This window comes from Helicoverpa armigera, chromosome 12 (genome assembly GCF_030705265.1).
Source record: "Helicoverpa armigera isolate CAAS_96S chromosome 12, ASM3070526v1, whole genome shotgun sequence".
In the NCBI taxonomy this organism is placed as follows: domain Eukaryota; kingdom Metazoa; phylum Arthropoda; class Insecta; order Lepidoptera; family Noctuidae; genus Helicoverpa; species Helicoverpa armigera.
This window is the reverse complement of record NC_087131.1, coordinates 10,000,001-10,022,871: the sequence shown is the minus strand read 5'-3', so window position 1 is coordinate 10,022,871 and position 22,871 is coordinate 10,000,001.

The following is a 22,871-nucleotide window of genomic DNA, read 5'->3' as shown; positions in this document are numbered from 1 at the left end:
TCCTTATTTCAGTATGTTTACATTCACGCCCCCCGAAAACTAGTTGACGAACCCAGATAAAAAGTAGCTTTAGTCCTGTCTCAGATCCTAGAATATCGGTGTGCCAAATTCTATGTTAATTGGTTCTCTGTTTGTAATGTGTAAGCCAAACAGACATCAGATATTTTCTCATCTATAGTATTAAAGTAAGAAATATTAAATGTTTTAGATTATCTTGGGTTTGGGTAATACCCAGCTTGTCAACCCTATGTATTTCACCTAAGTTTGGAAATAATCCACTCGTGATTTCAGCCCATTTACTGGCAATGAATGGCTCACCTTTTGGAACAATTTTACAAGACAGATGTTATCTAATGTTATATGATAATAAAGATAATTTGTAACAACGATTTTGTAGCATCGCGTGATATCCGTTGTTGAAGACGTCATCAAAGTTTTAATTTATAATATGAACTAGAATGAAGTAGTTTTTCAGCACTTGGGTAAGGCCCTTAGGGAGACGTTCTTGTTTTATTCAAAAAGCTTTTTTTTCAAGGTCGGTCAGCTTTATATATGACTAACTTAATTTGACGTAGTTGTTAAAATTTTTATTCAATATTCATAATTTTGGGAGCATGTTATCGTCCCTTCTTTTTCACATTTAGGTAATTGATGTCCCAAAGATTAAATTAAGGTATTCACAAAATATACTAAGAGACCTTCAAGTGAATTTCCGCACGTGTATGAAAAGTGGCTTCGAAAGCCTTCTAAATTATTATAGGCAGCTCACGTAAAGTATGAATTCCCGATGCGACGGGAATACACATGCATTTTAACTTCTATACTGAATAAATTTTGTCATTTTATGATACTTACGTACCTACATAAGTTTTTTTTTATACCGACTAAAAAAAGAGGTTGTCAGTTTGACCTGTATGTATATGCGCGATTATTGAGGTAAACGTTTGGCTAAACCGATGATGCGATTTTCAGCATAGTATTTGTCAAACTTATGAGAAAGACTTAGGTAAATAATTTAAGTTGGTATTTTTCTAGAAAGTTTATTATCGTCTTAGTCGTGGTCGTAGCTAAACAAGGTTTTACGACCACGCTTAAAATTTAAGTTCTTTTCTTCATAATTAAATCGAGCTCAAGTAATTAGTACCTTTAATTGGCAAAGATTCATTGAACGCGCTGTTTCATGGAAGTCCACTATGATTAATTGGCAACAAATTACAGAAAATTCTAGCTTCATTTATTGGTCCAAGTTAATTAACTTAATAATATTTTTTTCTTGTCAAACTTCGGTAGTAAATAAGGGCTTTTTCATGTGTGTAAATAAAAAAAGAAGCATAAAAAATTAAATTGAAAGAAAATTCTTGAAAATCACTGTTTGTATTTTTTATCAGAACTCAAATTGAAGGTGAACATCTTAACTGAAGTTGTCTGAAACGGCGAGGAATAAAGAAACTAAATAATTGCTCTCTCCAATACTTATTGTTTGAATTAAACGAGTTTGTTCCGATTCGGCAAAATCAATGTATTTTAGTAATAAAATCAAGAACAGTAATAGTGTAATTAAAGCTACGTGGAATATTATTAATAGTGAGACTGGAAAAAATAAACAGCGTGATACTCGATACAAAATCGTTAATGAGGATCAAGTTTATAAGAAAGATTCGGATGTAGCTAGAGAATTTAATACCTTCTTTTCTAATATTGCAATAAAGACCACTAGCGACTTAGACTCCTCTACCACCAACGCCGAAAAATTTTTACGAAGTAGTGTTAGCCAATGTGAAGCCACATTTACTTTTAGTTATATTACACCTCATGATATAGTTAGAACCTTCAAGTCATTAAATTCAAAAAAGACAGGTGACTTGTGGGGTATCTCTGTAAAAGTTATAGACTGTATTATTGACGATATTGCACCCTATTTGGCTAGTATATTTAATGAGTGTATTGACTCAGGTACCTTTCCCGAACTTATGAAATACAGTAAGGTTATACCACTCTTTAAATCAGGGAGCAAGAATGACCTAGGCAACTTTAGGCCGATTTCAATTTTACCCGCGTTAAGCAAAATTTATGAAAAAATCATTTTAAATCAGCTACTGCGCCATTTCAATTTACATAATATTTTACATGCGGATCAATATGGTTTCACTAAGGGTCGCTCAACAACGGATGCCGGAGTTGCTCTACTGAAGCACATTTATACCGCGTGGGAGAAGTCGCAGAATGCAATTGGGGTGTTTTGTGATCTTTCTAAGGCGTTTGACTGCGTCCAACATGAAACGCTTACCCAGAAGCTTAAGTACTATGGCATTAGAGATAGCGCACTTAGTGTTATTAGCTCATATTTAAGCGGCAGAATGCAATGTGTTGACGTTAATGGTGTCAAATCTTCCAATCTACCCGTTTGTTTGGGCGTACCGCAAGGCTCGATTCTAGGGCCATTTTTATTTCTTGTGTACATTAATGACTTGCCATATTATTTAAAATCATTGTGTGATGTAGTATTGTTTGCTGATGACACGTCTCTAATTTTTAAAGTTAATAGGAATAGAGTAGATTTTGATGACGTGAATTCGTGTCTGTCGTTAGTAACGCACTGGTTCACAGCCAATAATTTGGTTTTGAATGCGAAGAAAACCAAATGTATAAAATTTGCTTTGCCAAACGTGAAAAATCTCGGCCCCAGTGTAGTTTTAAACAACGAGGAAATTGAAACGGTCCAAGCTACCACTTTTCTAGGAATAACTGTAGACTCCAAAATTCAATGGGGTGAGCATATAACTGGCCTCACGAATAGACTAAGCTCTGCTGCGTACGCTGTCAGAAAGGTAAGAGCTCTCACCGATGTAGCCACGGCGCGTTTAGTGTACTTTAGTTATTTCCACAGTGTTATGTCTTACGGAATTCTTATGTGGGGCAATGCTGCCGACATAGAAAATGTCTTCGTGTTACAGAAGCGTGCTATCCGTGCTATATACCGACTAGGTACTAGAGTCTCCCTAAGGGAAAGGTTTAAGGATATTGGTGTTCTGACTGTGGCGTCTCAATATATTTATGCCAATATAATATATGTAAGGCAAAACATAGAGTTATTTAGTAAAAAGAGTGACGTGCACAATTTCAACACTAGAAATAAACATAAATTAACCGCATCCAACTATCGATTGCATAAAGTGCACGGTTCGTTTGTGGGCCTTTGTATACGCATTTATAATAGAATCCCAGTTCATTTGCTAGAACTAACGGACAGTTCTTTTAAAATCAAAATTAAGGATATTCTGATTAAAAAGGCTTATTATAACATTAATGATTATTTCACAGATACACGCAGATGGCAGCTCTGAAGTGGACAACAAGTGTTTTTTTTATATATATATATATTTTGCGACTAATATTGAATTGTATAATTGTAATTTAATTATAATTAAATTGTAATAGACAGCTGTGTTGCTGGGAAGTTTGTTCTTCACCACTTCTTCTTCCCAGCCATAACACTAGGAAGTGGTGAAAGGGGGGCGTTTTGGGGGTGCTGTCATTTTGTATTTTTTGACGTGAAAAAGTGCTAGAATCTAGCCTATTTTCAATAAACGATTTTGACTTTGACTTTGACTTTGACTTATTCAAGCAGTGTTTGCAAAAACTAAACGCTTTCAAATTTAGAAATTCAGTAAAGGATTTTTTTATTTACTTCGTACAATCTATTAAGGATTTTGTAGATTTGGTAAAATAATTAACCGAGTTACCAAAAAAACGGGAGGATTAAGCAAAAAACCGACCTCTGCAAAACACTTGAAAATACTTTTAGGTGCATGGGTCTAGAAGTCGATGGCGTAAACAACATAACTACATCCACTAGATACCGACTACTAGACGGATGAACATAAAGGGTTTTCTTTTTGTTTTAAGAGATATATTTATTATAAATATTTTTTTTAATTTGAAATAGAATGAGGGAATGAGGACCAAAATGTGAGTAGTTGGTGTATGCAAATGCACGGCAAATTGCACGCGAATACTAATGGGCTTAAACATTTGCTGAAATACTGCTGAAACACTCTGACACACATTCTCACTAACGAGACGCAAGTTTTAATTGTAGTTTTAATTCTTATCATTAGGTTTTTGTCTGTATTGTTATTTTTATTTTAGAGCGTATTAGGTGCGTACTCTTTTAAATAATCCTTACTAATATTATAAATCGGAAAGTGAGTTTGTTTGTTTGTTTGTTTGTTTGTTCCGCTTTCACGCCGTAACTACTGAACCGATTGCTTTGAAATTTTGCAGACGTAAAGTTAGAAGTCCGGATTAAATAATAGGGTACTTTTTATCCCGAAAAAATAGATATTCCCGAGGGAAAACAAAAATATTGTTTGCTTGATGGATGGATTGTAGATGGCGCTGTGTGTCGTTTAAAACAAGGTAATATATTGCAAACGAATATAAACATGTAAATTTAGAAGCTAAATGATACGATAATGAATCCCCGAAAATGAGGAATTCCCGAGGGATGATGTACAATTTGTTTAATCGTCTAAACTGTTTTTTTTACATCTACTTATATATTGCAAACGAATATGAACATATAAATTTATAAGCTAAATGATACGATAATGAATCCTCGAAAATGAGGAATTCCCGAGGGATGACGTACAATTTGTTTTATCGTCTTAACTGTTTTTTTTACATCTACTTATCCTGAAATAACTATAATTCAACGAATTACTAATTGGTATAATTATTAATACTTATAGTATTAGTTAAGTTATTTAGTTCTTGAGGTATGCCATAGATGGCGCTGGGTGTTTTTAAAACGTGGTAACGATGTGTTTTTAAAATACGTAAGAAGTGGAATGATAGCTTTTTAAAACGTGGTGACGTTGTTTTTTTTAAGATACGTAAGAAATGCAATGATATCTCGCGCTTTAACCTGTAGCTCATTGTTCAATCGCGAGCTTCCCGATAGCTCGATAGATGGCGTTGTGCTTTTCTGTATCGCGGTGTTAAGGTTCGCCGCGAATTAGTCTTAAGGTGTTTTGAAATCAGTGAGGCCCAGTAGGGCCAGGGCCAGCCGGGGCTGCGGGTTGTTCGAAAGAGATACCGCGGCCCTGGTATATAAAAGGCCTAGGACGGAACACGACGATTTTAGTCAGTAAGAGTCTGACACTCCCTCACCGCTGCTAACCCAATTCCAACAGACCTCCCATTTCAATTTAAAAGACTACAATTTCCTATAAGGGTCAATTCCCACTGAAAGAGCAGCGGCCGGCAGCGGCCGTAAGAGCACGAAAAATGTAAGAGCGCGGCGCGGTGCGGAGCCGCGCGGCGCCGCGCGGCCCGCCGCGCTCGCGCTCAATCCCTTGCAATTACGGCCGCTGCCGGCCGCTGCTCTTTCAGTGGGAATTGACCCTAAGGGTTTCATTTGCAATGACCATTAATAAAGCACAAGGCCAAACTCTAAGGGTTGCTGGAGTACACTTAGAAAAACATTGTTTTTCGCATGGTCAGCTCTATGTAGCGTGTTCCCGGGTTTCCAGTGCCCAAAATCTGCATGTTTTTGCTCCACAAGGGAAAACGTATAATATAGTGTACATACCATTCAGTTTTGGTTTAACAACTAATCGTATCCAGCGTTACATCGCGCTTCTTAGATTTTTCCGTGGGAATGAGAAGTTTTCTTGTAGTTGTGATTTATACCGCAATATAACCGAATTCCACGCGGGCGAAGCCGCGGGCGGAAAGCTAGTTATTTATATTTTTAAATATTAGATTATAAAAAAAAAAACATTTAAAAATATAAAAAATAGGTGGTTAGGGTCCCAGAGACAGAAACCTCCTCACAATACGCGCTGTATCAAGGAGTACTGCCTTCTGAATCAGGCCCTTGATCCAGCCGCCCAACGAGAGCCTCCTGAGGTGTTGGTCGAGGCTCTTGGCTATTAGACCATTGGCCGTCGATCCCAGTACAACGTGATATGGTCCTTTTCGAGAACTGGGTCGGGCGCATACCTGTAGTACGGTACCTAAAGATCTACAAGTTTGTATTGCAGAGTAAGCTGCTGGTGGATGATCTTGGCCACTTGGTTATGCCTGTGCAAATATTCACCGTTAGCCAAACGAGAACAACCAGATATTATATGTCTGATAGACTCATCCGGATGGTGACATGCCCGACATATGTCAACCGTCCCGTCTTTCATAATATACCTCCGGTAGTTATTCGTCAGGATAACTTCATCCATAATTGCACATACAAACCCTTCACCGTCATATTATTAACCAAGTTATATTTTCAAAGTAGATAAGTACGTGTTAATTTCAAAATAAGCGGGAAATCTCACGTGCATCAGTCTTTCCATCACAGGAGGCCAGCAAGAAGTGTCACTCACTACCAACCGCCAATTTGTCATACACTGCAACAAAGCCGTATGTTAGAATGCAATTGGTGTGGTTAAAATGATTGACTTAGCTTAGACAATGGTTTTTCATACATAAATGGACAAGCAGGTAAGTATATAGTGGTAAAACTTTTTGTCATCATTTTTTAAGTAAGGAATTATTGGAACCTCTATAATTCCTTACTTAAAAAATGATGACAAAAAGTTTTCGAGTACTATGACTGAGTGAAAAAAGAGAAATCTATACTAACATAGTAAAGCTGAAGAGTTTGCTTGTTTGCTGGCACTTTTTAAAACCAGGAAATATTGGACCGATTCGAATAAATCATTAAATACCTTAGTTTAGCCCACTCATGGAGGAAGGCTATGATGGTACTTTTATCACTTCCCACGGGACACGGGTGGAACCACTAGTGGAAGCAAGTCTGATGGAATGCTCATACGGTGTCTTTTAGCAGTCAGCCTTACGAAATTGAATTTTTCACAGCGCAAAAAAATACCCAACACTTTTATCGGATACACACAGAAAAACTATATAAAGCGTACCTACAAATAAATAAACTTAATATGACAAGGGTTGGGCTACGTTAGATTTGTGGTAAGGCCAAGAGGTCACAGGTTCCAGCTTTGCGGAGTACATTCCTAACATAGTGCAGATCCAGTCATGCAAAATGGCCCTAGGAATCCAATGTGTCACTTACGTAGTTCAATTCAAGTGACTGTGTCTTGCATGCTCTGTGAATCTACCTCTAGACTGAAAAATTTGATGGCCCTGTAGGGCATTCTGATTTTACTGATACTTTTATGGTCTATTACACCTCAGCGATAGCCTTGGTGATGAAAGTAGGGAACAAAAATGCCACTGCCTAAAAAAGAATATTGCAGAGAGAGACCTTTATCGAAATATTCCCTTGTCTAAAGATAAAAGCCTAATCATTGTAAGGACATTAGACGGTTCATGTCTTGTCCCAATTTTTGAGGTCTTTTTACAATCCTTCAAGAGCAGATCAACGCGAAAGGCGAACTATCAGCAAAAAGTTCGATCCTCAAGACGTCCAAAGAGACTTTAATTACGAACTTTTTCCTACAAAAAGGTCGGTTGAATTTTAAATTAATCAGATATCCGTTGTCGGCAGATCGAGTGATCGAAATATTGAAATTAAGCTCCGCCATTTCTCGTTGATTGGTATTGAAATGAAAAATGGTTGGAATATTATCTGACGTGCATGTTTCGGATTGATTTGAATGGTCATTTTATTGATGGTGGAGCTATTGTGTGCTATTGTTGTATTATTATACTCTCGAAGCTGTATGACATTTACTAAAAGGGATTTGAAGCCATGTTATGTCATGTCTTTTCCGGAATGTATCCCTGTTGAATTAAAATACCATGGCAATTTTACCCGATAAAAACATTCCTGTAAAAGGAGATTCAATGGCTACAGCTCATTAGTCAAATCATGCTTGCAATCATTTTCAGATTGCAGCTCATTGTATCTTCTTACTCCATTAGTCAGTAAATACTGTGATTTCTATGATTTACGACTTCATCATATCAATTAGGGGTTGCACTACCAGAAATTCCAAATCGCACAATAAACTGTTAATTTATATAAAGCATTGTTTCACAAAGTCGCTGGCAAGGCGTGATTCACCGCACTGATTGATGTACGCGACTGTACTTCGCCACCAATCAAATAAGACCTCTATTGTCTTAAAAAGTACTGTGAAATAGTTATACTGCAGAGGTCTCGGTAAACTGGTTGTTTCCGGAGAATTAATCACAGTGTCGTAGACCATCTAAGTGGCTTTGAAACTTGCTATATATTAGCTAAAATTATGTCCTCTTACAGGGCTCTACTTCTTTCTAAGCAAGTGCGGGTGGGAAGAAATTAATGATGTTATTAGTGTAAAATTATCACTTCTACTATCCCTTGTAGACATTAAGGTGTAACGTGTTAGTCACACACAGCCCACTCTGAGCTTTGAAAAAAACGTGTTGTATAGAATTGCGATATTGTTGGTCGTAGGATGAACATGATATCCATTTTGTCCATATCAAAAATCATTATTGATATTATCAGATTAGGTGTAATGATACAATTTCAGACTCACAACTTTGCATTTAAGAGTTTCCTACATAAATTATCCTTTCCTATTTACTTTTGATGAGTTCATTTTGTTTAGCAGTAAGTATTGTAATCCAGAGGAATTTGTGTGCCACACTCCGGCGGTTTATTATTCAGCTACAAAACGTTAACAGCGGGGTGTGCCGAATTACTTCAGTTAATACACACTGATATCTTTAGTAGGCAATAAAACTGGGTTCTTGAACTGATTGTAAGTGTTATTAAGATTTTATGGAGGAATCTTGTATGTTTACTTGAATAACTTAAGAAAATGTATGAGCTGTCATGTTAATTTTGTAGAAGGGTAAACAGAAAGTGACTGACGAAATTTGATGAATCGTAGATGCGGGCTACCAAGCTACCATTTATTCGGTGAGGCCTGTATTTAGCAGTGGCAAAGACTAAGTATATTATTTACTTTATGAGCAGTGACAGTCAATATATGATGATGAAGAAGGGGAAAAGAGATGATATAGCTAAGCTTCACTTCATAATTCATCAAGACATTCTCATCCCCGGAATAAAACCCAAGACCAAGTTCAAGGACTTATTTACGTTACCCCTATAATATAGTCAAGGCCAAGATCGCACTAGGTTTTGTACATTTCCTCACGTCATTATCCCTTCATAGCTGCCCAAATACCTTCAGTATTATCTCTTGAGAGCGCTACAGTGCCTCCGTTTTGTAAGAACCGTGAAACTTTGTCGAAACTCAACAACTTGGTTTCCAGATGACTACTTTTAGACACAGGACTATTTCGCCAATTGCCACAACTTGATGAAATTAAACTTTCTTGATTCTTGCTCGTTGATTCAATTAAAAGTATCTACTTAGTTGGTTTAATTTGTATTGCATATTTTACAGAGTATTTTAAAGTATATGTACATTTACAGCGATTTTTTTTATTCGACTTGAGTTTTTGTGTTTTTTGCGGAATATGTAAATTACTTGTGGAACTAATTACTATAAGAGTAAACCGAATCAAGTTAGTGTAAAAACTACTTATTTACGTGTAAAAACTACTTCTTTACGTGTAAAACCCACCAGTAACGATCACAGCCATGTATTATTAACAAATGTTTTTGCAAATAAATCGATCTTTATCTCTTTAAAAACTTGTAAAAAAACGTATAAAACATAGGTACAAACCAGTAAAAAAATGAAAACGCCTAACTTCCGCACTCATCAATGTCAGCTACATATAAAGTCGAGCACACACAATGCGTTAGCTAGAAGCCGATACACGATACATACCGTCTGTTTGTTCGCCACCAACACACAAAGGGATAGTCCGGAAATAATTAAATCCACCAACCATGGATATTAGACTGAAATGCGGAACAATCGAGATGAAACGCGTTGGCTGCGAGAAGATCGATCCCAGCTGGCTTGTGGCGAAGTTTTTACAATAGAACTATCATTTGATATAGAACGGCTGTTCTGTAAGTGGTTTTAGGGTTAGCAACGATTATTTCGCACCTTATAATATCTATTTTGCTTGATTTATATGATTTTCAACCACTAGAAAAATATAAAGTAAGAATTTTAAAAAGGTGTAGTGAAACCTTTGAGTGAAAGGTATTCTTTACCCAAATAAATATAAAGTATAAAAAAAGATAAAAAGGCCCTTTCATCTATCGATGGTAGTGAAAAACCACAGTCGCTCATTGGGGACTTGCAATTTCATACATTTTTTATGTTTGAACAGTTCAGCATCTGTACATCAGTAGACACGCACCTTTAAAGAACATTATTTAGATGGTGCTGAAAAAGTCAAGGTTATCTTGTATTCCAAAAATAAACGAATCTAAAAAGTTATGCAATATATGTTATGGAGTCTAGTTTGGTTAATTTATGAGTACAAACTAATCCTTTGATTGACGGTGACAAAAATATCTGTTGTATGAATTAGTCACCATTTCCATTATTTTCAATACGTTTATCGTCTGTGATAGATGTACTCAACTCTACATAAAATATGAATTAATCAGCTCTTTATTTAGCAAAATTTAAATAAAAATAGGAAGTCTGACAGCACCCATGTTATGTATAAAAGGAACCAACTCCTTTCGGGGTTACCCAACCCCAAAAAGGGTTTGTTTGATATGCCCGCATTACAAATGCAGAATGCGGTGTTATTATTTAACTTGGCAACCAACAACACTTCGTGTTTATCAAACTTTTCTTCATGGTATTACTGTTTTCAGTGATTTATCTCGTATTCTTGCTTAAATTGCACTTAGTTTTAAGTGAGTTATACTGAGTAAAATAACGATGAAAAGTGCTGTACTTATTTTTATTACGTACGAATTCCCTAGACCCACGGTCTAGATAAAACTTCAGCTTTTCAACCAAATTCTCAGAGTAGGTAACTTTGTTTAGAATACCTAATTATAGTCCTAATGTTTCCTATTTATCCATTGTTAAATGGACATACCTGCATACCTGCATAAATGCTTTTTCTGCACACAATGTATATTGAGTTAGTTTGTAAGATTTATAATCCAAACAAATACTTTTAAGCAGTACCTATGAAGATAAACAATTTGAGTTTCAAAATACGACAGTCCTTTTGTATACTAAACACAGTCTAAACACACCATTTGGACTTCAACCTTGACTCCAAAAACTGCCTTTATTTCCATACCAATCAGTTATCAGCGCTGATGTTCACAGCAATACTCATTACGTCAGCTGTATAGTTTATCACCAACGGTTGCCATTAAGTATGTCGTTTCCTGAACGACTACAGCTTACGGGAAACGAGAATCCATATTTTCCATTCGTCTGCAGATGAGTGAAATATATTTGTTTTGAAAGTCCTTTCAACCGAATCGTATTAAAGGTAAAATGCGAGTATGTATTGGTTCTCAAAATTTTCATTAAATCAGGTATTTATAAGAAGATTTAACGTTGACAAATTCACTGAAAGTTTATAAATAGCCTTCCTTGTATTTTTAGGTAATGCATTATGACGAAAAAGAACTTCATATTTCAATCATTAAAGGTCCAGGTTAATTTATTTTTCGTAGAAATAAAAAACAGTCAAAATAAATGAGAAATTCCTGATAAATATTAATTCGTTGGAATTCGGAAGTAGGTGACTTGAATTTTATCAAGTTATTACCCTATCTAACGTAAAGAGATTTTACATTTTATGGTCATGATATTTCCTGGTCGATACCTTATTTTCCGTAAACTTAGTTAGCTCTAAACATCCACGTGGATGTTTTAACCCAATTTTGTTTAAGAGTTTCATCAATATTGTGAAAGCTTCATTTTGAAGCTATCTTTTTGTTTTCGAGCTGAAACTGAATATTATTTTTATTACAAAGACAACCCAGTCATTTTATATCAAATAATGAAAATAAAAAAATATTTATAAAATAATCCGCCTGCATAAAAAGAAAATAGCACAAAAAGTTGCACTATCGACGTTAGATCTCCCCATTGGATGAGTAGGTTCCTTAGAAAAGCCCCTCAAACTCCAGGGTTACCTCATGGTAGTTATTTCATATACCTACTTACAAACTTGGGATTCGCAAAACCCACTTCATTTAGCTTATCACAAACTTAACATATTCACTTTATAATATCGTCATTACATCGTAAAGTTTTCACCATAGCAATATAATCCGTGAACACACTGAATCAACTTAAAACGTCACTAACAATCTGTCGTGACGTCACTGAACTTGACAAAGAACTGGCCAGTAATTTTGGTAAGTTTATTTTCTTGAGTAGGGGTAACCTTTTCCAATAATCGTCGTTATGTTACCCTTCATAATTATGACCTAACAAGATCCACAAATTGTAACATATTGTGGGTCTGGTTTGTAAGATATTCATAACATTTACTAAGCGAAATTTTAAATATGTAGTCAAGAAATGTTTTTATTGCAATCCAAAAAATCTCTTCATTTATGATTTTCATTTGTCAGCAGAAATGGAGGCTCGTTATTTATTTGTTTGAACCGAACGGAAATGTTGCGGATTATCATGTTACCATCTGGTCCAATTTTGATAATTATTCTACTAATGGTAGGATTCAGCATCTCAGTTGTCGTATTTACGTGACTTTCAAACGAACAACGATGATTTATAAATCTTGCTTCGGCAATCTATATTTTTATAAAGGAAAAAAATCCCATTACCTATCCAGCAGTGGGACCATAAAGGCAAAAATAACAAAAACTATATGTTTAAGGAATTTCAAACTATTTTGGCTTGATTGTTTGGCATTTTTGAAGAAACAATATTATATTATTTTAGGAACAGTACGGACATTTTGTCTATGTCAGTAAATCATAATAGGAATATATCAGTCTACTGTATAATGTATCAATATCAGGAAACTGTACAGAGTTTTTATTATGTTATAAATCCATAATTAACTCGTATGCAGCTGTTATCAAATATTAATCATTTTGTGTAATGAAAAGTGCTAATAATGTAAAATGCAATTTGTACTCCAATTAACATGTTAGTCATAATATCAGACTAATAATTATTTTAATTTAAAATTATTAAATATTAATGAAAGTGTTTGGTTCGGTTAATTATAAAAATATTTTAACCGAATTTCGTGCTAGTGCAGTTATTTAATTTGAAAGCAATATAATTTGTTCGTGGTTTACCTACTTGTTTAATTTTAAACGCACAATATTCTAATATAATTTTTGGTAGGTATTACATATAGTCAGCTTCAAAAGTTGCTGAAGGAATCAAAACTTCTTCGTGACGTCTATAACTTTTCAAAGTATTCCTCTATTTTTTTTTTAAGTTTAGGATGTTAAGTAAATTTTGGCGTTCAATCAGCTACTTTTGTACTGATCTTACCCAAGCAACAAGACATAATAACCATGCAATATTGCTCACTACAACCTAGCATAATATTTTAAAATAACAAAAATACAAATATTCTTTATTGTGGTACATAGGTAAACAGTGAGTTGTTACATGGTTTTTAAATTGTACACAGCTATGACCCGCCATAATGGCATACAATAATTTTAAGGTAACATTTTATAACATTAGATTAGATTATAGATTAATTCACATAATGATATCAAGGCTGCAATTAAAATTATAAGCATAAATTATAAACATAAATTATAAACTCAATCAAAATTAAATAACATCATCCAAATAATCCTTTAGAGTATAGTAACATTTGTCTATTAACAATTTAAATAATTTCTTTTTATAATTATGTAACTCTAAGTCTCTAATTGTTTTTGGCAATTTATTATAAATGTCGGGTATAAGATAAAAAACACTTTTGTGGAAAAGAGCAGTTTTGTGGGGTTCACGTGTCATTTTGTCTTTACGTCTGGTTCTATTACTAAATTTAAAATGGTGAATATTTAATTTAGCGAAGATGGCACATTCGTAGATAAACATACAAGGAAGTGGTAGTATTTTCAATTTCTTAAAATGTGGAACACATGAGTCAGTTGAATCTATATTTACAATTGATCGGATGCACCGCTTTTGCGCTTTAAAAGCCAGGTCTTTGTTGGTTGAATTACCCCAGAAAATAAGCCCATATCTTAAAATGTTAACTTAATAACTTATTAAGTTTATAGTCTCTAACCTGAACTCATTACTATTCAAAAGTGGAGTCGAAGAAAAACGACGATGACCGCAGACTGCTTGATTAAAAATACTTAAAGTTCTAAAGACTGTTGTGTAATTACCTCAGTGTTGTCATAGTTCTTTTGTCTTAATAAAGATAAGCATTTTACTTGCGCAGTTTGAAGAAAGGCGCAATCTTTCACAAAACACTAAGAGATTAATATGATTAAAATATATTTCTGTCTTTCAGTTTCTAATGGTTGAATGAGACATGATCTTCAAAACGTATTTTGCATTAAATGGGCTCAGCGTTTAGATGTCTTAGTGGTCTAGCAGATTGAGTGTGAAGCTGCAAAGTAAAATTAAATAAATTATGCTTTAAACACTACGAAAGTATATATAGAGATTTCACAGGAGGGAGTATATTGAAATATTATCACCCCATCGCAGTCTAGTTTTGGACCGTAGGGTTGGTTTCTTTGATTTTACGATACGAAAATTCCGTTAACCCCATTTCTTTTCGAGGATTAGGAACGAAATACTTTTTATCACATATGTGCTCGTATATACCATTTAAATAAAGATCTTTAGTTAAGAAACATTTCCTGTAGTAAGAAATAAGCAAATGCGAACAGTATTCGTGTACTATGTACAACTTCGGAGTGTGTTAGACAATTTCATTTGGAAACTAGTCTGAGGAGCAGCACGTGCATACAGTTCGCCAAGTAAACGTCGGAGCATCTAACCGCATCATTTGTTTGTTTATGATGCATTCCAAGTAACTGATTTTGAGTGAATAATACGAATAAGATGACTGTTTTTTCAAAATCAAAAGGCAGTTATTCAAAATAGGCTGAAAAAGAGCACTTTAAGAACGTCAAAAGTTAGCCACCAAAAATGCCCGCCTTTTACAACATCCTATTTGTTTTTCATATTTTACTGTATTTCTTTTTTCTTATTGAATATAATATGATAAAACAAAAATAGTGGTTTATATAGCTGTTAGTATTTTGAAACATCGTAAGAACTACAAAATTCACAGAGTAAAATCAATCAAAAGTCTGCATAACACGTTCCGTTTTTAATTATATCACGTGAAAGTTGTTTCACTCAAAAGCCTGTACCTGCAAATTAGAGCTTACGAAACAACGCAACCAAATTATGTGATTATTAGTCAAAATCCAGATCAAAATAGACAAGCCAAAAACAGACTGCTGATCAACCAAAATAGGAAAATAAACATGCACCGCTGAAATTATGATTAATATCACTACAGCACAAAGTTTTCCTAACTTGCTTGTAGGAAAAAAAAAACTCTGTATATTTTCCAACATATCGCCTGAACCAAATGCTGTCAGGCCAAAGACTTGTCGAAAGCACTTTACGAGTCCGGAGCCTTCGTTAAGTCGGGGCAGTAATCAGATTTGTCCCGTTAGATCCACGGCGATGTTGCATGACAGATTAATGAGGACCTCTTGATAAAAACAATGTGTACTAACTTCTGTTGGCGTCCAATGAGGGTCGAATTATGTGGGGCTTGATACTTTGTTAGGGTTGATTTGCTATTTTTGGTTATATTGACGCTTTTTTGTTTCGAGTGTTGGTGTTTTGTTTATACGAGTTTTCTTTAAAATTGTTTATTGATTCTCATTTTCATAATGTTAGAGTGTGTCCGTTTTTTAACTGCCGAAGCAACTGAGAACATTGTTAAGGAGTTATGTTCTGGTGTCTTGGAGATTGTAATTGGCTACTTTTTATCTGAGTGCAGGCAATTTTTTTTTTTAATTAAAAGCATTGTGGAATGTTGGCAACATAAATGATAAATTTTCTTTTAAACAATTTGTTAGTAAGTAGATTTAAATAGCAATATTTTCGAATGAATTCCTTTGGCTTTTAGCGTGAATTTCATAATGCTGGCTCTATAAATAAAATTTCGCTTTGTCAGTATTTCAATGAATTTGATTGTACAAGTTCATGGAATTTTCTCAGTACATAAAGAAAGCTTCAGTTCCATAAAAATTGGAAAGGTATGAATATGGCATTATTTTTTCATAGGAAAAGTTATTTGAGCGAATGGTTACAGTAAAAGGTTTTCTCAGAAATACAAATTAGAAGCTTTGGTGGTTTTTATTTCTTGGACAAAAGTACTTTTGTCCTAGATCTGATTCCTGATCAAATCTAAGTGTTTTTAGGTTTCGTACTTAGAATATTTTTGTACAGTTTGTAAACCTTGACCTAACTAAATTTTTCCTGGTAATGACGCGTAATGTTATATCGGGACCTTATAATGTGGAATTAATGACAGAGGTCGTTCCAGCATTTTTTCCTCGAATTAAGGAGCGAAGGGCGGTTTATGAACCATAACTTTGTAAGCAATTACATACAGATTTGCGGGTTTATTGTTGTTTATGAAGATAGGAAATTGCACGAAAGCTATTTTGATGGAATAGTTAGAAAAAAGTGTTAGAAATAAGTATCCTACCAAAAACATTAAATGTAAAAAAAGCCAAGCCTCTACGCAATTCTTCCACCGTAAAAAGTTTTGAGATCGCATAGAAGCCAAGTCCTGTTCAACTTTATTTGTAACTAGCTTCTGCCCGCGACTTCGTACGCGGATCCTGTCCCTTATGCCAGCGACTACGGGGTCAGCAAAATCAAAGATCTGAATCGTCTGATATTGAATTTTAAGAGGACGAATTGGAATTTTTGGCGCCATGGATCTCAATTTTTCTCAGTAAATACAAAACGGATCAAAATACAACTTGGTTACCTGAAAGTTCTATAAACCTTATTTTGTTAGACGTAGAAACATGATTAGGTAACTTTTATAACAGAGAAAAATATATCAAACATACCTCTTTATAAAAAGAGATTCACATATTATGGGCAAACGGGACCGATTTAAGCCTCTTAACTTTTTTAGTAGTTGAGTATGTCGGCGCGTTGATAACATTAAAGTTATGAGCGGGTAACCCCGAATAGAGTAGTAAGTGTCACGATGAGTGATGGCAGCAGTCATTCTGGTGACAGGTGCCAACTGAATTGTGCACATACTAACCTATTGGCTCGAAATCTCATTCCATCTTACTGATTGTGTGTGATTGTGAATAAAATGGTGAGGAAACCAAATAATGGAACGGTGGACTACACAAGCGTGCCTTTATTTTTGAATTCCGGTCGTTACAACGCCCGAGATGCAACGTGACAGCCATGACCGCCGCGAGGCTCCTTCTGACGCTCCCACATCAGAAGTGGGATGTAATCCGAATGCCCACATGTGTTAAGGATTGCCCTGCTAGGTGTTCAAAAAAAAAAAATTTGAAAACGCTAGTAGCAAAAAAAATTATGTCTGATACGACACTGCTATCACAAGGAAGAATCCTGGGTGGAAACATCTCGTACTGCAACATAATGTTCATGGAGCTGTCTATGTAGAACAAGAATTTTGTGAACGGGTTTCGGGAGAATTTACCACATGAAGATTGCTCACTCAAAAAAAATGGAACGTCGATTATTTAAAATGGTGTTTTTAGAAGCAGATTTATAAAGAATTTCAGCGAAGGTACAAGTATGGTAACCACGGTTATGGTTATGGTATCGGTTTCCATTTTTTTTTTAAGTCAACCTTGTTATCGAAGGTATGCTAGAAAATTAACCGAATTTATCAAATTTTCATGTTTCAACAATGATGGTGATTATTGTGCAATATGGCGACAAAATTACGGTCGTGAATGGAGCATCCCAGCTGCCTGCGGAGCTTGACGTGTCACCGTGAGTTTAGAGTGTCGGTGCTCGTGCATCTCCGTGGTGCCTGCGAACGTGAAGCCGCTGTACTGCGCGCCATAGCGATGTGCGCATCGTCACGCACTTTGAGTGGAAACCCGGTGAGACCGATCCATTTTTGCTGTATGTTGAGGTTATTTGTCATACGACATTTATAAACTTGAGAGGCAGTTTCAATCGCGTTAAAAATTAAAACCCCAAGTTACAATATTTCAGTTTTTGCGTCATTGATTGATTAAATGTGCATCAGACTATAGATTTTTGGTAACATTTGGCGCTAAGTTGTACCAATGTCGAATACCGGGGCACACCGGGGTGACTTGAAAAAGACCCGTTGGCCTCGTGATGGCACTGGGGTCACCAGGAAGAGACCTGTGTAAAGTCTGCGGTACTGTTGTTTTTATTGTGTTAAGCTGTACCTATGATGGGTATCGGGGTGACTTGGAAGAGACTCGTTGGCCTGTGTGACGGCATCAGGGTGACCAGGAAGAGACCCGTATACATCGGTGGTACAGTTGGTAACATGTGTCTGATAGCTTGGCTAAGGGAAACCTGTGTGACAGCGACTAGCCTGTTGTGTCATGACTAGCCTGTGTGGCAACAACTAGCCTGTGTGGCAATGACTAGCCTGTGTGGCAATAACTGGCCTGTGTGGCAATGACTAGCCTGTGTGGCAATAACTGGCCTGTGTGGCAATGACTAGCCTGTGTGGCAATAACTGGCCTGTGTGGCAATGACTAGCCTGTGTGGCAATAACTAGCCTGTGTGGCAACGACTATCCTGTGTGGCAACGACTAGCCTGTGTGGCAACGACTAGCCTGTGTGGCAATAAGTAGCCTGTGTGGAAATTACTAGCCTGCGTGGCAATGAGTATCTTGCATGGCAATGATTCGCCTCTGTGGCAATGACTAACCTGTGTGGCAGCAAATGGCCCGTGTGGCATTGACTTACGGAAATGTGTGACTTTAGGGAAACATTTTGTTTCGTTTGGACTTCAAACTTGTAACCACTGTAAGTTGTTGTATAACATGAGCAAAGGGAGTTATTTGAGGGGTCAGGGTGACCGAACGGAGTAGACTGTAAGATGAAACGGTACACACGAGGACGTGTGATAATGCAGGACGGCCGTGTCGGCGCGTTGATAACATTAAAGTTATGAGCGGGTAACCCCGAATAGAGTAGTAAGTGTCACGATGAGTGATGGCAGCAGTCATTCTGGTGACAGGTGCCAACTGAATTGTGCACATACTAACCTATTGGCTCGAAATCTCATTCCATCTTACTGATTGTGTGTGATTGTGAATAAAATGGTGAGGAAACCAAATAATGGAACGGTGGACTACACAAGCGTGCCTTTATTTTTGAATTCCGGTCGTTACAACGCCCGAGATGCAACGTGACAGCCATGACCGCCGCGAGGCTCCTTCTGACGCTCCCACAAGTATATACATACTCTTTAAAATTGTAGAAGGAATTTTTATCAAATTATCATTTCTAAATAATAAAATTACAAAACCATTTTGTCGCTTACGACTTTTAGTTATAAGCTAGCGCGCGTATTGTTATCCTCGCCCCGCTCAGACGCTCCGACCCCTTTTGGCGCCTTAGATGCGCGTGCCGGTTATGGAATAATTGTTGACCAATTCGTCGCCTTAAGAAAACAACGGAATACGCATTAGAAACGTTCCATATATTTAATTTTTGTACTTCAACGGCAAAAGCACAGCAGACTAAACAAAACGCTGGGAACTGAACCGCAATAGACGCGACCATAGGGATAAAAGTAGTGATTCTAATTAGACCGCATTTAAGTTGTGTTTGGCAAAAATATTACACGTATTATTACGTAAAAAAACATTAAATAGATGACAAAGTCGTGGTGACTTAGTGGAAGTCGTGGTGGTTTAGTGGATAGAGAACCAATCTCTCAAGTATGAGCGGGCGTCTTTGATTCCAGGTCTGGCAAGTACCTGCCAATGCAACTTTTCTAAGTTCGTATGTAGGTACTTTCTGCGTATATTTTGGATACCAATGACCGTTATTTGGAAGGCATGTTAAACTGTAGGTTCCGGCTGTCATTGAACATTCTTGGCAGTCGTTATGGGTAGTTAGTTAGTTAGGGTGTTGGGTTGAGCGGGTAACCGGGTTGTGGAGGTCAGATAGGCAGTCGCCCCTTGTAAAATACTGGTACTCAGTTGCATCGTGACTGGAAGTCGACTCTAGCATAATTGGGACAAAGGCTCTTGAGATAATAACGACAATAATAATGAGCTATAAGCACCGCAGGACATCTGAGGCTGATGACGGGGAGTAGCTACCCCGCGGGGCTATATATACTGAGTTCTCCAGGGAGAGTGTACTGTCCCCCATCTCCGGCCGGTCGGAGTGAACCATGACGGGGGTAGGTCTCACGCCTCTGGCTTGGCTTGGTCGTCCAGAGTGGAGTCGCTAGAGCAGGGTTAGTAGCCCTGCTCGGAGGATAGGTGCCTCGTGGCAAGTGACCCACAAGGAGCGCGTAATCTGCTTTTAAAATCCGCCGAGGTATTCTCACACTTCAGTCGCTCATGTCCCTGTTGCCCTCTTGTTGCTATTCAGTGACTGATTCCCGGGGGCCCAGTAAGTGAGCTGGCGAAGTCTCCACCCGCAATTTTTACATGTATCTAATACATTGTCATCGGCAGGTGCCATAGTTTCCCCATTCCTAGTCCATTAGCATCCCATCACAATAGCCCAAGTAGTTTTCATCCACAGTTAGCAATGGTATAGCACAGAACCGGGGATTGTCTTTTTTTTTAACGACGTCCACCGGGGATAGTCCTTGGGTTCATTTCTATAGTGTATAAAGGGATAATCGTCGGTTTTGTGTCACCATACCTATTTCATAACATTCGTTTCTATACATTTCAAGTGTAGTATTGCTCTTGAAGTTCACACATCAGGTGTTCCAGATCTTCGATGTATATACGTCAATAGAGAGTGCTTATTAGATTGAACCACTTTTGCAAAAACGTCATATCTTTATATGCTATAGTCTAGCTGGGCTCCTGGGGTTCCACATCAGGTGTTTTACATCTTCAATTTTTATAAGTCAACAGAGAGTGCTTATCAGATTGAACAACTTTTGCTAAAACGTCACACCTCTATATGCTATAGTCTAGCTGGGCCCCTGGAGTTCCACATCAGGTGTTTTAGATCTTCAATTTGTATAGGTCAATAGAAAGTGCTTATCAAGTTGAACAACTTTTGCTAAAACGTCATACCTGTATATGGTACAGAGAAGCTGGGCTCTTGGGGTTCCACATCAGGTGTTCCAGATCTTAAAATTTATTATCTCAGCTGAAAATGCTCATCACATGAAACAATTTTTGCTATGGCACCATTTTTGTATCTCTTATAGTTTTGTTGGTCTGTTGGTGTTCTGCATCAGGTCTTCAAGTTTCGAAGATAAATTATAGCCTATATGTTGACCAGTATTAATACTGATACAACAAAGAAAAAATCATTGAAATCCGTCCAGTAGTTCCGAAGATTAGCGTGTACAAACAAACAGACATACAGACATACAGACAGAATTTTTTTTTTTGATTTGTGCTCCATTACTGTTTCTAAACCCCACCCAATTATAATTTTTTTGATATATTCAATGTACAGACACAGTTTTTTACAGATTTATTATATGTATAGATTTATTATATGTATAGATAATAAATTAATATTTTGTGACTATATCAATAGTTTTGTTCGCATTCCAATAATATTGACTTGGCCATGAGCATAGTGACAAAATGGTGTAACTTTGATCGCTCATAACTCGTAAACTATTTATTCAAATCTCTTGTAATTTTGAGACTGAGCTTGTTCTAATACTTACTCTTGGTCATCGAAAACCTAAACTCCTAGCTTTGTCCACATGGAAGATACAGGGGGGTGAAATAGCCGCGAAACGCTTCGAGAAAAGATGGTACGGCCGTGCCCGCTTTGCTCGAGTCTTGGCGAGGGCACTGCCGTGCCCTCAGATATTAGTGATTTGAAAAGAATTTTTTTTCTTATTTTTTTTATTACATTTATTCAGGTCCTGCATCGACTTATCTAGCTAAAAGTAACCCAAAAAATGGATGACTTCTTTGACCTAGAGTCCTAAAGCTAGATTGCTGAATTTCACGATCGGGTGAAGTGCTATTGGCTATTTCTTGAGAAATTCCCCGCCGTAACCAAAGTCTAGATATTGCGTAGGTATCGGTTGATGGCAAAAGTCTCGCCCCATTCAAGGAGGTCAACAGGCCAACCTTTGTCTAACCTTTTCAGAAACCGGCGTGATGCTATGCAAAAATAAACTTACACTGCAGTATTTGGGCCCCCTACATTGCAGACTGAACTGTAGTACGATAGTTGGCTCAATGGTTGGCTAAAAGTTTAATTTGAAGGTAAACGTGAATGAATTTTGTTCGCTCGGTTAGGGATAATGAGCGCATGGTCATTCTTCTCCATACTGAATTATAAGCCTGTTCAGACTATCACCCGATTTAAAGTTTGCAGTGTGCCTATGGTTTTGACTTTGTTCAACCTTTCTTGGTAGTCACGCATTCAATAAAAAACCTTGGACAAGTAAAATTTATTGCTGAAAATAAAGAAATGTCCAAAGCAATTTTTAATTCTCAAGGCTACATTTTGAAAGACTGTCCTGCCCTATTAATGTCCACATAAGTATAACATGAGGGGAATAAAATTACTGGACTTATATCCCGAGATTTTATTTTCAAGTTGGTAATAAATATCTGAAAATGTATTTCGTACTTTCTTAAATTGTGTTTCTATGTGTGTCTGGGCTTTAAAGACATGTGTTGTAGATACCAATATTATACGACATTAATTCAGTAGTCTTAAAGTTAATTTAATCTTGGAATGCACGCAGGTCTCAGCGAATCGGTCTTTTTGGGAAACAGTGGAGGTGGTTGGCCAGCAGTGAACGTCCTACGTATGAGATGA